We start from the raw sequence: 15,838 nt of genomic DNA on the forward strand, positions 1-15,838 counted from the left end.
AAAGCATTCATTTCCTCCAAATGATGCTGAAGATAAACAGAAGAAAAAATGTGGTCCATTATTTCTATATACTGTTTTGAAATTATTAATATAAAAGCAGAAAGATAAAACATATTATGAAATTCAGAATATTTTAAAGCCTTAATACAGAATGCTTTCCCTTCATTAGTACATTAATAAAAAGAAAGAAAGAAAGATCCACCAGTAAAGAAAACAAAACCCTACAAAACTGTAGTTGCTTAATTTAAGAAAAATAGTGGTTACTAAACGCTATTATTCTGCTAAATGGATAAATTATTCAGTTGATCCCTACAGACTTGACATTATACACACAGATAAGTACTTCTCTCCACCCTCGTCAGAAAGGCTTCTTTTCACAGCACATGGCAGCTAACACAGAGACCCACCACCATTCAGTGTGCAGAGAATATGAGTTGCTTAGATTTGACATTTATATCCCAACTCTTGTGCCCCAAGGTTTAAGGATCACTAAGGAAGTGTGTTGAAAAGACTGTAAGAGACAGAGGCAGTGAATGACCAGAGCAAAGCAGTGTTTTCTGGACACATCTGGCACCTTTCAAGTATGAACTGACAGCAGTTGTGACTACAAAACCTGCCAAGCTCAGCCAAGACCAAGCCAAGTTCAGCCTGGAGGAGGTATGCGTTCAGGTAGTTTCAGTGTGTGGATGGGCGTGGTCAGGCAGTCTCAGTGTGTGGAGGGGCGTGGTCAGGAAGTCTGAGCATGGAGGAGGGGCGTGGTCAGGTAGTCTGAGCATGGAGGAGGGGCGTGGTCAGGTAATCTGAGCATGGAGGAGGGGCGTAGTCAGGTAGTCTCACACTCAGATGAGTGTTTATTGGCAGTTGATGGCTACAGGGAGAAGGAGAGTCAATTTTCTTCAGAAATATGTTAAGAGTCCAGCCAAACTGTAATAGATGGCACTATGTGTGTTAAGTATACCCTCTATGTTTAAAAATGAGACAGAAGATATTACATGGGAGTGAATAGTGGTGGTTATAGTAAGAACTAGATCCCTATGGTAAGCCTCAAGACCACAATACTACTTGTTACCAAGAATGTGGAGGAGAAACTGTTGCAACAAGTTTGTCAATATATATTAGGGCTTTATATATCCACACCGTGACCAAGAATGAACCCAAGGGAAATAGGATCTTTCTCTCTCCTTCCATCCCTTCTCTCACCACTCCCTTCTCTTATCTCTCCTCTCTCTCTCTCTGTCTCACACACATTTGCACACATGCATGCATGCACATATATGTGCACATATGTACACACACACACACAGAGAGAGAGAGAGAGAGAGAGAGAGAGAGAGGAGAGTAATCTTAGGTCATGCTATATCCAAATTTTGACAGCATGCATAGAGTCACTCCAGATTCAATTCAATTTCAGGGCAAGTATGTCACTATTCTATGTATAATTTCATTAATCTAGTCAGTTTTTTTCTGAAATTCATGGTTTGTAACTTGCCAAAGTCTTGAGTGCAGAAACATCAGTTCTGGTTCTCAGAAGGCACAGGGTGTGGGAGGAACCTATGAGGAGCCTCTAGCACTAGTTTTGCTGCTAATGCCTCTTCCTGTGTTCCACTAAGAAGACCTCAGCATGGATTCCTGGCCAGAGGAATTTATCATGTTTAGCAACTCACATCTATTATTCCCACAACTTGGGAGGTAGAACCAGGAGAAGCATTCTAGGCCAGTCCCAGGTACATCTTAGTTCCAAATTTGCTGGAGTTGCATGAGAATAAAAGCAAGCAAGATAAAACAAAACAAAAACCAAGCCCTAAAATCCAAAAGCTATTCACACTGTCTAATTGTCAACTTGGTATTTTTTGGCAGAATCAAAGTGAATAATCAAAATATAACCCCAAAAGTACATGGTTGAGGTCTCCTAGAAATTGGGAAGTCTCTCCTGCTTTTTGACTGGGAGAAGTAATGAAGTAGAGTCCTCATGATTTGTGTTTATCTCAGCAAATGGTTTATAAGAAGAAGAGGAGGAGGAGGAGGAGGAGGAGGAGGAGGAGGAGGAGGAGGAGGAGGGGAGGGGAGGGGAGGGAAGAAGGGAAGGGAAGAAGGGAAGGGAAGGGAAGGGAAGGGAAGGGAAGGGAAGGGAAGGGAAGGGAAGGGAAGGGAAGGGAAGGGAAGGGAAGGGAAGGGAAGGGAAGGGAAGGGAAGGGAAAAAAGAAAAAGGTGGCTTCAAACTATAGTCATTTGAAATTATTTTTAAACATTTTCATTTTTTTTCAGAGCAAACAGTTGATAACCCAAACTGGTTATCAGTTTCCTGGTGACTATTATGAGATAGTTTTAGTTTATTGATACAGTGAGGCACTCCTTAGCATATCCCACTTGCTGTGGTGTTCTTATATCCAAGATCTGTCGAATATGAGTTGAGGTCAAGTACATCTCAAAATGTAAGCCTCTAGAGCAGTTACCATTCGTACAGTTAACTGCAGCACCGTTTTCAGACAGCCTTCTCTCACAAAGGTCCTTAAACTGGAGGCAATTCACATCACAGATTCCTAAACACCTGTGTGACTGAATTCAATCTTTCTTTCAAAGAAACATACAAAACAATTTGTTCTGATGTTCTGCACAACCGGGAGCAAATAGGTGAGATGTTTTCAAACCAGAAACGTGTGCATCACTCATGCAGCGTGGTTTTTATACCATCAGTACCTTTCTTTGTGTACACCAAGTACATCAAAACAAATCACAGCTCAAAAATAAGAAAAGCAAAAGAAAGCAAATGACAGAAGCACAGATCAAAGAGAATGAAAGACATGAGGGAAGAAGAGAATTAAGGAAAGAAGGTAAGAGAAGGGAGGAAAGAAGAAGGGAGAGAGGAAGAAGTGAGGGGGGAAAAGGAGGGAGAAAATAGGAGAGGGAGAGAGGAAAGTAATGGGGGAGAAAGAAGGGAGGGAGGAAGAGAGAAAGAAGGGAGGGAGGAAGAGAAGAAGAAGGGAGGGAGGAAGAGAAGAAGAAGGGAGGGAGGAAGATGCTGTACTGAGTAAAATGGATATGTGGCCAGAGCGAGCACCAGCACCTATGTCTTGATCCTTCCTGATGACTGGCACAGCATGGCCTGCCGCCTCAAGCTCTTGCTACCACAAATGCTCTGCCATGAGGAACTGTACCCTTAAAGTGTGAGCTAAAACAAAGACTTCGTTCAGTTATTCTTGCCAGAGATTTTGTCAATGCATTGAGAAACCTAATGGATACGTATGCCGTTTGATTTTTACAAATGGTCGCAGTGGTGTCTCACACTTGTTTGACTCTGTTTTCATCCGTCAGAAATCTGAAAGACAATTACAGTGGTCACTGTTGAAAGGTTTGCTTACCACTGGTACATTTAGACAATCTGTCTTGTCTACATAACTTTATTGATGAACAGTAGAACAAAAACTGTATGTTCTTTCTTTGCTTTACTTCAGTTTGATTTAAGGTTTGGTGTAGACAGGTTCTAATCTTTAGCCCAATGTAGGTGGCCTGGTACCTGCCCAGCCCAGCCTTGAACTCATGGCAAGCCTTTCCAGAGTGTTGGTTATTCAACACCACACCTGAAGAGACTATCTTCTAGTATGAGTTCTTAATTCTTTATATAAACAATCCATGTTATGATAACTAGACATAGGATTTAACATTCAGAATGACAGAATTTTTAGTAAACTCCACCTAATTTTGAAATGCCACACATACATGGAAGTAATATGTTTTTGAATTTTATTGGATACTTTTATTATCTTCCTGAATATATTTTTAGTTATCAAGCTAAGAACTGCATAATTGGTTTTTTTTTTTTTTTTTAATTTCACTTGAGAAACATAAACATTGTTAGCAGATTTGCTTGGGGGTAAAATTTAATTTGGAATCCACCCACAATGTCTGCTGGATGGTGTAAAGAAGCCCACCTAAATCTAAAAATTCTGAGAAAAATCTCTCTATGCCCTACCCACATGCTGTTAGGAGAGTTGGCTGGTCTGCCTGGTCCTCAGCTCAGTACTAAGTGTTCTCTCCAGATGCAACTGAATGTTCATTCTGAGTATTAGACAGGCTCCACATCCAAGGAGTGTTCTTCCTCCAAGATGTCCAAATTCTGACTTGAAAAAAAAAGCTATTACATTTTTCCCAAGTAAAAGCCAGGATGGAGCCTGTGAGCCTCCTCCAGGAGGCATCGCTCCATCCCAGCACTGGGGAACCTCGTGCCGTCTCCCCACAGGACCCATCTATAAAATGAGGACAATACGGAGACTTATGCGTTCACATAATTGATCCACTCTCATCCGCATAAAGGGATGGAAAAAGTCTCAGATTATTAACAGTCCAGTGCTTTTATAGCTCCCACCTACCACCCACTTACTGCTTTCAGATTCCCCCTAATTGAATTACCACGAGCAGCCCAGATGACCTTAGTTGTCCAAGCACTATTTATCACATTTTGTTTTAAGTGAATTACATTTTAAAATGAAAATATTCTTCTCTTCATCTATTCTTCCTCTTGTAGTAATTATATTCTTCATGCTCTAACGTTCTTGTGACTTTTATTTTCAAAAACAACTATTAACTTTCACACAGTCAGTGACCTTGTTTGGATGACTCTGTCCCACTCAGATGACCTTGAAGCAAAAATTATAGAAGCTTCGATCGGCAGGTTCACCAGCATCCAGTAAACTATGAAGAGGCTAAGAGTTCTTCATTCTTCAGCACTGGCATCCATCATGGAAAAACACATAAAAAGAAAGGGCAAATTCCAATGACATACATCCAATAAATTGAAGACTCTTATCACAGTAAATGCCATTTCAGCTGTTTCTAATCACAATGCATAATGTGCCTACATCACTTATTATTTAACCCCTATACTTGGGCTTTTATGAGAGATTCTTTTATTTCTTGCTATGCATCTTTGAATGTCCTCAGTTTTTTCTACCACAGGGTCTTCTGAGTCTGTTGGATGGCATCTTGAATATTAGTAGCACGCTGGTTTTGCAGTGGCATCGGATGAATATTCACAGATGGAATAATTCTGAAAGGGCTCTTAGATCCAAGTAGACTGTTGTAAAATTCCGAGTTGTTCACAGACCATCTTCAGTCCAGAGAGCTGCCACTGGGCGATTTGTATGACGTTTCTTCCCTCTTTATGATATTAGGTGAGTTCAAAGTTACTTTGCCTGGATCTAACTGTAAACGTGCATTTGTGATCAAGCATGGATACCAAGTTTATTTGTGAATGGAAATGGAGTGATTTAATATGAGACATATTCATGCCAGCTGTGGTTTTCTCTACTGGATGTGTCCTGTTTAATGCTAAAATCACACCATACAGAAATGAAGTCTATCACACAGAGATTCTCACGAATGTCCAGGCCCTCACATTTAAACGTCACATCTCACGTGAGCACAAGATAAGAAGTTCAGCAGTAACTTGAGTCAAACACAAGACAGAAGAAATTATCAGCCTGAGATTAGAGCTCATGGATTAGATTCACATCTTGTTAGGCAGCTACTCATACTCTCTGCTCTGAACCTCATTTATGAAATTCTGTGACATCACATGAACTTATAGATATATTTGGCTAAAAGTTGACATCATGTTAACAGTAGGATTTTGTTCTGGATTCTTTCAACACAAACCCTCCATAAAGGAGAGGTGCCAAAGATGTCCGTTGCTTTGTAATATAGCTGAGATGCTCTGGGCTTTCCTCTTTGTAACCCTAGCTCCCAAATAACCACTGGTTTAACCCATGTTTCCATGCCAGGAACTCTATTAAATAGTACATTTAAACAACTTTATGTCTCTGGATCTTTTCACATTTTTCCCTTCAGATGAGTACAGCACATGTATTAGAACTTGAAGTTAGTGTTTTAGAATCAAAATTTATTTAGGTCATACTGTTTACCCCAAATACAATTTTCTTCAAGGCCGTTCATTAAATGATTGTCACATATGGGACATGTTTTGTCCGCAGAGAGATCCACAGAGGAAAATCCTCCCCAGAAGTTTCTTTTATGAAATTTGGTTTGTCTAGTTGCCATACCAGTAAGCAGATGGTAGACTTTGATGATGGTTTTCTAGACTTACATTTTTATATACTGTCTCCGATCCTAAGGCAGAGAGAGCCATTGGTTTTGGCTATTCACTCTGCCAACATAACCTTGATTTGCTGGACACATGTTGCAAAGCCAGCCCTTACCACATTTCCATTCCACCATGAACATCAGCCAGCTTCTTAGGCTGTCTGTATTTTTTTGTCCTTCATGCCCCTGGGAAAATCTCCCAGTAGATATCTGTGCCCACAAGCAATAGCGTACTTTAAGCCACTGAGAAAGGAAAGATCTACTGACTGCTAAGACTATTTTATGGGTTTTAGAACATTACTAAGCCTTAAATGAATAATTCCATTTTTCTTGCTGATAGTTCCAAATGCTGTTAATTGGGTAAAGACATGTTTCAGAGCAGCATGCATTTCTTTGGAAGAGGTAACACATGATTAAATTTAATATGAAATACTATCAATTAATTTCTAAGATTGGACTTGAGAGCCCCACTGGCATCTAACATGGAAATGTGTTGAAAAGGGGAGGGAGAAGAAAAAATATTTTTGTTACCTTTTTGTATCATTATCATTTACAGTATTATAAGCATAATGACCATCTCAGTAGGTTGTCCTAAATAATTTATAATAACAAACACCATTTATTGAGGTGATTCTTAATATTTCTAATGCTGATATCCTTTAATATAGTTCCTCATGCTGTGGTGACCCCCCAACCATAAAATTATTTTCATTGCTACATCATAGCTGTAATTTTGTTACTATTACGAATTGTAGGGTAATTTTTTTTAATATATTTTTGAGTTAGAGATTTACCAAAGAGGTAGTAACCCACAGGTTGGGAATGTATTGAGTCTTCAATAATCAAGACATACATTTTTTAAAAGAACAAAAACATTGACTGGATATCTATATCCAGGAAGATTCTCCTCCATAAGGCAAGAAGACCACCAGCGAAATAGGAAAATAGCAATTGCTTCTGAAAATTCAGAAAAGATTTTTAAGCACAAATCTTATTTTTAAACATTCATAGTTTTTTACATTTTTTTCTTTTTCTTCATGAGCTCTTTAATTGACCTAATTTAGAGAAAACGCTTTCTTAAATGGGCACACACGCAGAAAGGACTAGTGTCTCTACCTCATTAGAGAGAAATGGCAAAAGAAGACACTCAAAAGCAAAATATGATTAATGAGGCATAGATAGAAACTTTGAGCCCATATCTATTTCTTGAATTTAGATGCTTGACTATAGGATCTAAATATTCTTAGAGTGGGATGCATGATCAAGAAGACCTAAAACTATTTCATCCTAAACTTTTCAGTTTCTATGCCAGGAGAAAATGATCGTGTGGCTCAGTGAGTGCTGAAGGTTTTCCATAGCTTACTCACACAGAGCCTTCGGCAGGACTGAGGGCCCTAACCTGACAGTGCATTTAAGGAAATCTCTGCCTAATCGCTATCCAATCATTAAATACACACTGTGCAATATAGAGTACACACACACACACACACACACACACACACACACCACACACACACACACCACACACACACACACCACACACACACACACACCACACACACACACCACACACACACACCACACACCACACACCACACACCACACACCACACACCACACACCACACACACACACACCACACACACACACACACACACCACACACCACACACACACACACCACACACACACCACACACATACACACACACACACACACCACACACCACACACACACACACACACCACACACCACACACACACACACACACACCACACACACACCACACACACACCACACACACACACCACACACACACCACACACAACACACACACACACACACCACACACACACCACACACACACACCACACACCACACACACCACACACACACACACCACACACACCACACCACACACACACACACACCACACACAACACACACACACACACACCACACACACACCACACACACACACCACACACCACACACACCACACACACACACACCACACACACCACACCACACACACACACACACCACACACACACCACACACACACACCACACACCACACACACCACACACACACACACCACACACACCACACACACACACACCACACACACCACACCACACACACACACACCACACCACACACACACCACACACACACACCACACACCACACACACCCCACACACACCCCACACACACCACACACACACACACCACACACACACACACCACACACACACACACACCACACACCACATACACACACACCACACACACACCACACACACCACACACACACCACACACACACACCACACACCACACACCACACACCACACACCACATACCACACACACACACACCACACACACACACACACCACACACCACATACACACACACCACACACACACCACACACACCACACACACACACACACCACACACCACACACACACACACACCACACACACACACACACCACACACCACACACACACACACCACACACACACACACCCCACACACACCCCACACACACCCCACACACACACACCACACACACACACCACACACACACACACACACACACACACACACACACACACACACACCAGAGTTCATGGAATTTGCTTAGAAAAGTCACTAAACAATAAATAAATAATAGAAAACTCTGATGAAGCTGTAGATTCGAAGTTTCAGTTTCATCATATTATTAATATATTATCTTAAACGTATTAACTTAAAGTCATTTTACAACAAAAATATGAAAAACAAACACATATAACCAAACATAAGAGGAAAACATTTTTTAAAAATTGACAAAGACACTTTCAAAGGCTAAATGTTCTAAGCAACAAGCACTTTAAAATAGTTGTTTAAGACAGTGCACAGTGCACATAAAACAACTGAACAATAGGAGTCTGGTGTCTCACAGGCTAGAGAATATTTTATAAATTATTTTAACATAATAAAAGACAATTTCTTTGAGGAAAAAGAGACTCAAAGAATTTTTAATAAAAATAAAATAGTATTATTTAATAATTTGAGAGAGGAGATTCATCAGTTGATGGTACTTGGTTGTGGTGCTGTCTGGAAGTTCCCTTTTAAGGATTCTCATTCACCTTACTGAGATTGGTCCTTGTTAGCCCCTACACCTATACTATAAACAGTTTTATAGTGATGATAAATTCTGTAAATGTGTCTATTCTGAGTTGTTAACTTCTTAGAAGAGGAACACCTGCTGGCACCAAGAAACACCCTGAAGCAGGGTTCTATGGGTCAAGAATTGGGTGATTGCCTTGAGAATTAAAATCTATGAGACATGTAGGTGCATAGGTAAGGTCTTAACAACTAACCATGTGCTAAAACATTTACAATTTAAATATAATTACACCAGTCTCCCCATTCCCATTTCCCCTTCCAACCTGTCTCCCAAAATAGTAGAGGAGAGAAATCTGGAAAATATAAATTTAAATTTAAATTTAAAATTACCACATGGCTCAGCATATGATTTCATCAGTCAGAAGAAAACATAGTGAAGATTAAGTATATGTCAATTAAAATTTCTTTTATCTAGAGGACTCAATCACAAAGAGACAAAGGAAAATTCACAAACCTTGAAGGCCTGTATATACAATCAAGTTAACCAACATATGCATAACAGGAGCCCCAAGAGAAAAAGTAAAGAAGTAAAAGAAGAGAAAGGACAATTGAAGTCATAATTATGAAAACTCTACAAATTTGATGAAATCTATCAATCTATGTAGCCAGTAAGATAAAATTTGTGAGATAAACTCAAGAAGATCCATATCTAGACAAAGAATAAACAAAGAATAAAACTTAGAGACAGAGTCAAAAATAGCAGGAGATACCATCTTATATTCAAGGACACACATTGTATTCCCAGCTGATGCATCAGCAGAAATTGTGGGGCCCACGGGCCCCGGGATGCAGGTAGACCACTGAAAGGACTATCAAACAAGAATCTAATGTACAGTAAGCAAATCATTCCAAGATGAAGTGAAATTAAGATATGTCAGGAGAGAAATAGAAAAATTTTATGTATTTTTTCCTGACCTAAAGAAATACCAGAAAAAGTTCTTCAAGTAGGAATGAAGGGACACTAGAGTGTAATTAAAAATACTCCTCAAGAAATTAGGAACAAAAATAAATATAACCACGTTGGTAGGTATAAAAGATAGTACAATGTGTATTTTTTTCCTCCAATCCAAAACACAAGGCCTTAATCTTGTGGTGCACACAATAAGTAGAGACACCTCTTCAACAGTGATAACACAGAGGACAGAGGCAAAGCCAAGCTATATAGCAGTAAACATTGTGTAGTTCAGAGATTATGTTATCCTAGCTAGATTGTCCTACATCAAAATCTGTGTAGACCTCCTGCCAACTATTAAGAAAATAATTCAAAATATAAGAAAACAACAGACAAGAACATTAAAGTTTCACAGTAGAAAATATCTATTACCTTTAAAGCCTGCAATAGGGAAGACACCATGATCCAAAATATACAAGGGACAACAAAATGACATACACGAACCCTGCATCAATAGTAATTATATTAAAGCTATATATTTAAATGATACGTGGAGATTGAAAGAATTCATTTTAAAAATCAGGATCCAAATATATGATGTTCCAGACACCTTTGAAAAACACGTATATCTGAATGTGATGTAAAATATATCAGGATGTAAAAAGATACATCAGACAGGGAGGTTCTCCAGTAGACAGCATGAGTGGGGTTATCAAACAAGTCTCGATAATTTTTTCTGTTTGCTGTTATGCAAAGCTACGGTCATGTTTTCCGTCTTTCTTTCAGGTGCAGATCAGACGCTGAGTGTGCTTTGTATGGTACTTTAGGCGTTTCCATTCATTATCAAAAGATCTGCTCCCTTCCTGTGACTGTTACCTACCACGTGGCTGTTACCCACCACGTGACTCTTACCCACCACGTGACTGTTACTCTCCATGTGGTTTTTACCTATCACGTGACTGTTACCCACCACCTGACTGTTACTCTCCATGTGGTTTTTACCTATCACGTGGCTGTTACCCACCATGTTACTGGCTCCCTTGCCTAACTCACCACATAGCTCTTTTACTTCTTTTAATCTCCAAGTAGAATATATAATAAAATATAAAAATGTATAATATAAAATATAGTAATTCTGTAAAACTGATGCTCTATAACTGTGATTTTCATACTTTGCATTATATGCTGCAGAATAGTAACTATTAATAATTATAATATTGATATGGAAATAGTGGGGTGGCCTTGGGAACAAGGTATCCTTCTCTAGAAGCTGGGAGCCATGATGAACAACAAAAACCATCCTAACCCAGTGAATTTCCGGTTCATGCCTAAATAATTTTAAGTGTATTCCTTAAATGGTATATATTAAAAATAAATGGCAGAGACTCTTCTAACTTATTTTTACAGCACATTCCATTTAATCCTCAAACGTGTAGGAAGAAATTGCAGTAGTGAGGGTTGCGCACCTTTCTTTCTTGAGACTAAACAAGAAACAAAGCTAAACTTCATGATGTCTGCTGAATCATTGATTTAACGTTGCCTTATCACAGAGATATTTCAATCCAAGGAGACTGTTCAAACCCAGAGAATCTTATCATCTATGGAATTTTTTTAGGGTGGAGCTGTGAATATCTGGGATAGCTAAAAGAAACAGGTGCCATACGTTGGATGAATAATTCACCTGTTTCCTCATGACTTTCCTAAGATAGATAGTGAAAGTCCCAGGTATAAGGATTGCTCTCAATGCTTAGAAAACCAAGGTAGTCAGACATACAAGCTACAGGAATCTCTTTACCAACTGCACATAACTAGATTCCCTCTCTACAGATAAAGCTGTTACCCAGGAGACGACAGTGCTGCACCTGACTTTTCGTCAACAATCCTATGTGACTGGGTCTGAACCAGTAGAAGGTCTCCACGTCAACACATTACAAGTCATGCTCCACAGGACCATGGAAACACCATGCAGGGACAGAACAAAACAGGATTTCAAATCAGGCTTTAAATAAGCCCAGGAATTCTGCCACAAGGTCCCATCATGTAGGGGGAAAGGGAGAATGTTTTATTATTTGTTTACCTGCTTATTCATGTTTAGTCTGCTTTCTCTCAGAAGGTATCCTGACTACAAACCCAGGGCCCTTCTCTTTTCATTTACCATCGACTATGAAGCATCTTGTCAACATCGTGCACTGAGAGAACATCCCATACCTGTTTTTGATAAACTCATGACCCCACGACTTCTGAGGCTTTATCTTAATTGCTATCTATAACCTGCTCTGCTTGTCCCTTGTCATAATCCTGATGTTAGTCAGTAATACATGTCACTGCTGTGACTAGGCGTGACACTATCCCACTGACTCCACAGAGCCTGCCTTTGACATCAATATCCCCCTTTTCTAAAAGAAGAAACTAAAGGTTAGCTAGATGAAAAAAACTTCTCTGGGTCTCAACATTAATCTCTGTTCAGCACTCACATGCTGTCTTTCCATCATCTGTGTTATTTTGGCAGAAGGAAAGACTCCAGTGTTCATACACTGTGGGGCAAAAGATACCAAGAGCGTCTCTCCATGACACTGCCCACTTGTTCATGTTTACTGCCAATAGTGCTTGTCCTACCGGTGCGGTAAGGTAAATATTTTTCCTATCTGGCATGTGAGCAGACTCATCTGGGACTCCATCCAAATGAAAAAGTTCATATTAACACAGGGTTATGTGGCGCTGCAGAGACTATAATAATAACCTGTGAATTCACCAAATACCAGCAACTTTTTTAGACTACAAATAATATGACATCCTGAAGATTTTTCTTCTTTTAATCTGTAAGAGACAAACAAGACAGGCCTTTTCATCCATTTTTTCTTTAATTTTTAGTTTATTTGTCCATAACCAATAGTTATAAAAGTCCTTTCCCCCTTTTTAAGTCCCTCAGGAATCCATGCATGATATTTAAATTTAATTCCCTAAAGCAGAATAGCTTTATCTTCAAACAGCAGAAGGTAAAAGACTAGAGCAGACATCTTCAAATATATATAAACCCATGACTGGCTTCTCCTGAACTCCTGCCCTCGCCAGCTCGTTTAGAACACAATTTTCCAAATGCCACTGCGTTCTGGGGTTTGAGGGAGGGGAAGAGAGCAGTTTCATTTCATTAGATTTATGTCAACTCCATTCTGAGTTTCTAGCATTAGGGACTCTTGGAAAGACACGCCGCTTCCCCCAGAGCTGCCGTGCTGTGGCTCTGGCACTGTGAAGCACCAAAGTAAATAAAATGATCGTGTTGTGCCGTGGGCCAGAGGAGGCCAGAGAAATGGGATGAGGGACGCAGTTGATGTGCCCAAGCCCCAACCCCAATGGCGTGCTGCTGGCTTTTTTAGTAGTGAGAGCTGAACTGAGCCAGATTCTTCCCTCACTCCGCATAGGCAACTTCATCCAAAGTCAGTTGGTGTGGTGGCCATGTCTGGAAATGAGGGTTGGCAACGGCACCGCTGAGTTCTCCGTATTGCACACTTGCTATGCATTAAGTACCTTCCCACCCATGTCGGCACGAACCAGAACCCATTTGCCATTATCACAGAGCAGCCTGTGCTGAATGATTTCCTCACTCTTTGAAGCGTTTTGTGTTTTGCCAGTCAGGAGCACATTTTGCAAGTCCCTGGCAAGGACACGTGTACTTTCTTCTTGGCTTAAACATTTCGGGAGCCAGATGAGAGTAACGGTGCCCAGGGAAAGCTTTACATTTCATCAAATCATGGATGAAGTAGTCTGTGCTTCTGCAGTCAAGATTTTAAGGGATTGTTTTTCCTTAATTACAGAAGCAGAAATGCAGATGAGGCTGAGCGCAGCACAGGGCTGTGGACAAAGCTCACTTTCTGGCCTCTCTCTCTGTTTTTCACCATCAGCTTGATGGTCGTTTCTGTATCCCGTGAGCAGTCTTATGTCATATTCATTTGGGGTGAGATTTGCCTGCCTTCTATGACTCCTCTCTCTTCGACCGTAGGGTGGGGCCAATATAACATCATATAATATTTCTGACATAAAGCAATGGGCCTAGGAGTCAGGACAAGAAAGATCCATGGATTACCATATTTTCATTCTGTGCTCATATTGATCATGGAGAAGATGGAGTGGCGTAGGTTCCTTCATGAGAAATCCAGATTCTAGTCGTGGCCACATCTGTACATTGTTATCGGAAGTCAGTGAACTATGCTGAGACCGTAAGGAGAACACAGCGGATAGGTGGACACTTCTGGTGCTGTAGCTAGAAAGGCTAATAGGAGAAGACCATGTCAGAACTGAGTCCTCACACAGCGACGGTAACACCTGAACCATTAGTGAAGTTCTGGGGGTGATTCTAGCAGGGGAGTGATCCAAAGGAAGACGGGAAAGCATACCGTGGCAGAACCAGGAAGGACTTCCAAGCAGTTTTCCCTGACGACTTCAAAGGCTATTCTGAGAACACTAGAGCCTTAAACTAGAGAGGTGCACAGTGTCTAGACAACTCAAAATATAATGATTATCTGTTTTCTCTTTTTTATTCTTTAATCTTTTTTTACAGTCCAGTCTTTATCCCCCTCCGTATCCCCCCTCTGACTGTTCCTCATCCCATACCTTCTCCCCAAGTCTCCAAGCGGATGTTCCCACCCCCAACCTCCACCCCATCAAACCTCCCCACTCCCTGGGGCCTCAAGTCTCTCGAGGGTTAGGCACCTCTTCTCTCACTGAGTCCAGACCAGGCAGTCCTCTGCTGTATATGTGTTGGGGGCTTCATATCAGCTGGTGTATACTCTGTCTGGTTAGTGGCGCAGTGTTTGAGAGATCTCAGGGGTCCAGGTTAGTTGAGATTTCTGGTCTTCCTACAGGGCTGCCCTCCTCCTCAGCTTCTTCTATCTTTTCCCTAATTCAACCACAGGGGTCAGCAGCTTCTGTCCATTGGTTGGGTGTAAATATCTGCATCGGACTCTTCCAGCTGCTTGTTGGGCCTTTCGGATGTCAGTCATGCCTAGCACATTTGTCTGTTTTCATATGGCAAACAATGAAAAATTTTAACCCCAAGAGAATCACACTCATTACTCCTTTTTAATGAGCCTAAATGGGGAACATAAAAAAAACATTGGTTTTCTATGTGAAGATGGATAACAAAGAACCCACAAGGGAACCAGTTGTGATAGCCTTGCTGAGAGGCCACAGGGGTCCATATCAGGGCACTGTTGCTAGGGCCACGAGAAAGGTACTCAGAAACACTGGGTCGGCTGCAAAGGAAGGACATCCTGCTTGGTCAGAGGTGAGAGAACTGAGCTTCCTAGTCTCAGGGCTCTGAGGTATACGAGCCTGAGACTAAGTAGGAATCAGAAACTAAGGTTAAATTATATGATGCATGATTTTATAGCGGTAGAAATAATCTTTGAAAGTCGATGAAATTTCCCACAACGAACTTAAAAGACAAGAGAATCTCTGGCCGAGAGAGCACAGAGAAGAAACGTTGTTTTGGAGCATGACGAACCATTCCTCTCACTCTTTTCCCTGCTCTTGGGACTCTCCCGCCTACTGAGTTGGAAGGTTTGTGCCTAGACTTATTGTAACTTGTCACGCTGCATTTAGTTGATATCCCTGGGGGCCCCATCTTGTTCTGGAAGGAAATAAAGAAGCAGTGGATCTGGGTCCAGGAAGGGCTT

General features: G+C 40.8%; 1 protein-coding gene across 2 annotated transcripts in view; it reads right to left on the reverse strand.

The window, feature by feature from the left end:
- Nucleotides 1-15,838, reverse strand: part of Hs6st3 (heparan sulfate 6-O-sulfotransferase 3) — a 684,501-nt gene that overhangs the window by 173,741 nt on the left and 494,922 nt on the right. The window lies entirely within an intron of this gene.

Source organism: Arvicanthis niloticus, chromosome 3 (assembly GCF_011762505.2).
Source record: "Arvicanthis niloticus isolate mArvNil1 chromosome 3, mArvNil1.pat.X, whole genome shotgun sequence".
Lineage (NCBI taxonomy): Eukaryota > Metazoa > Chordata > Mammalia > Rodentia > Muridae > Arvicanthis > Arvicanthis niloticus.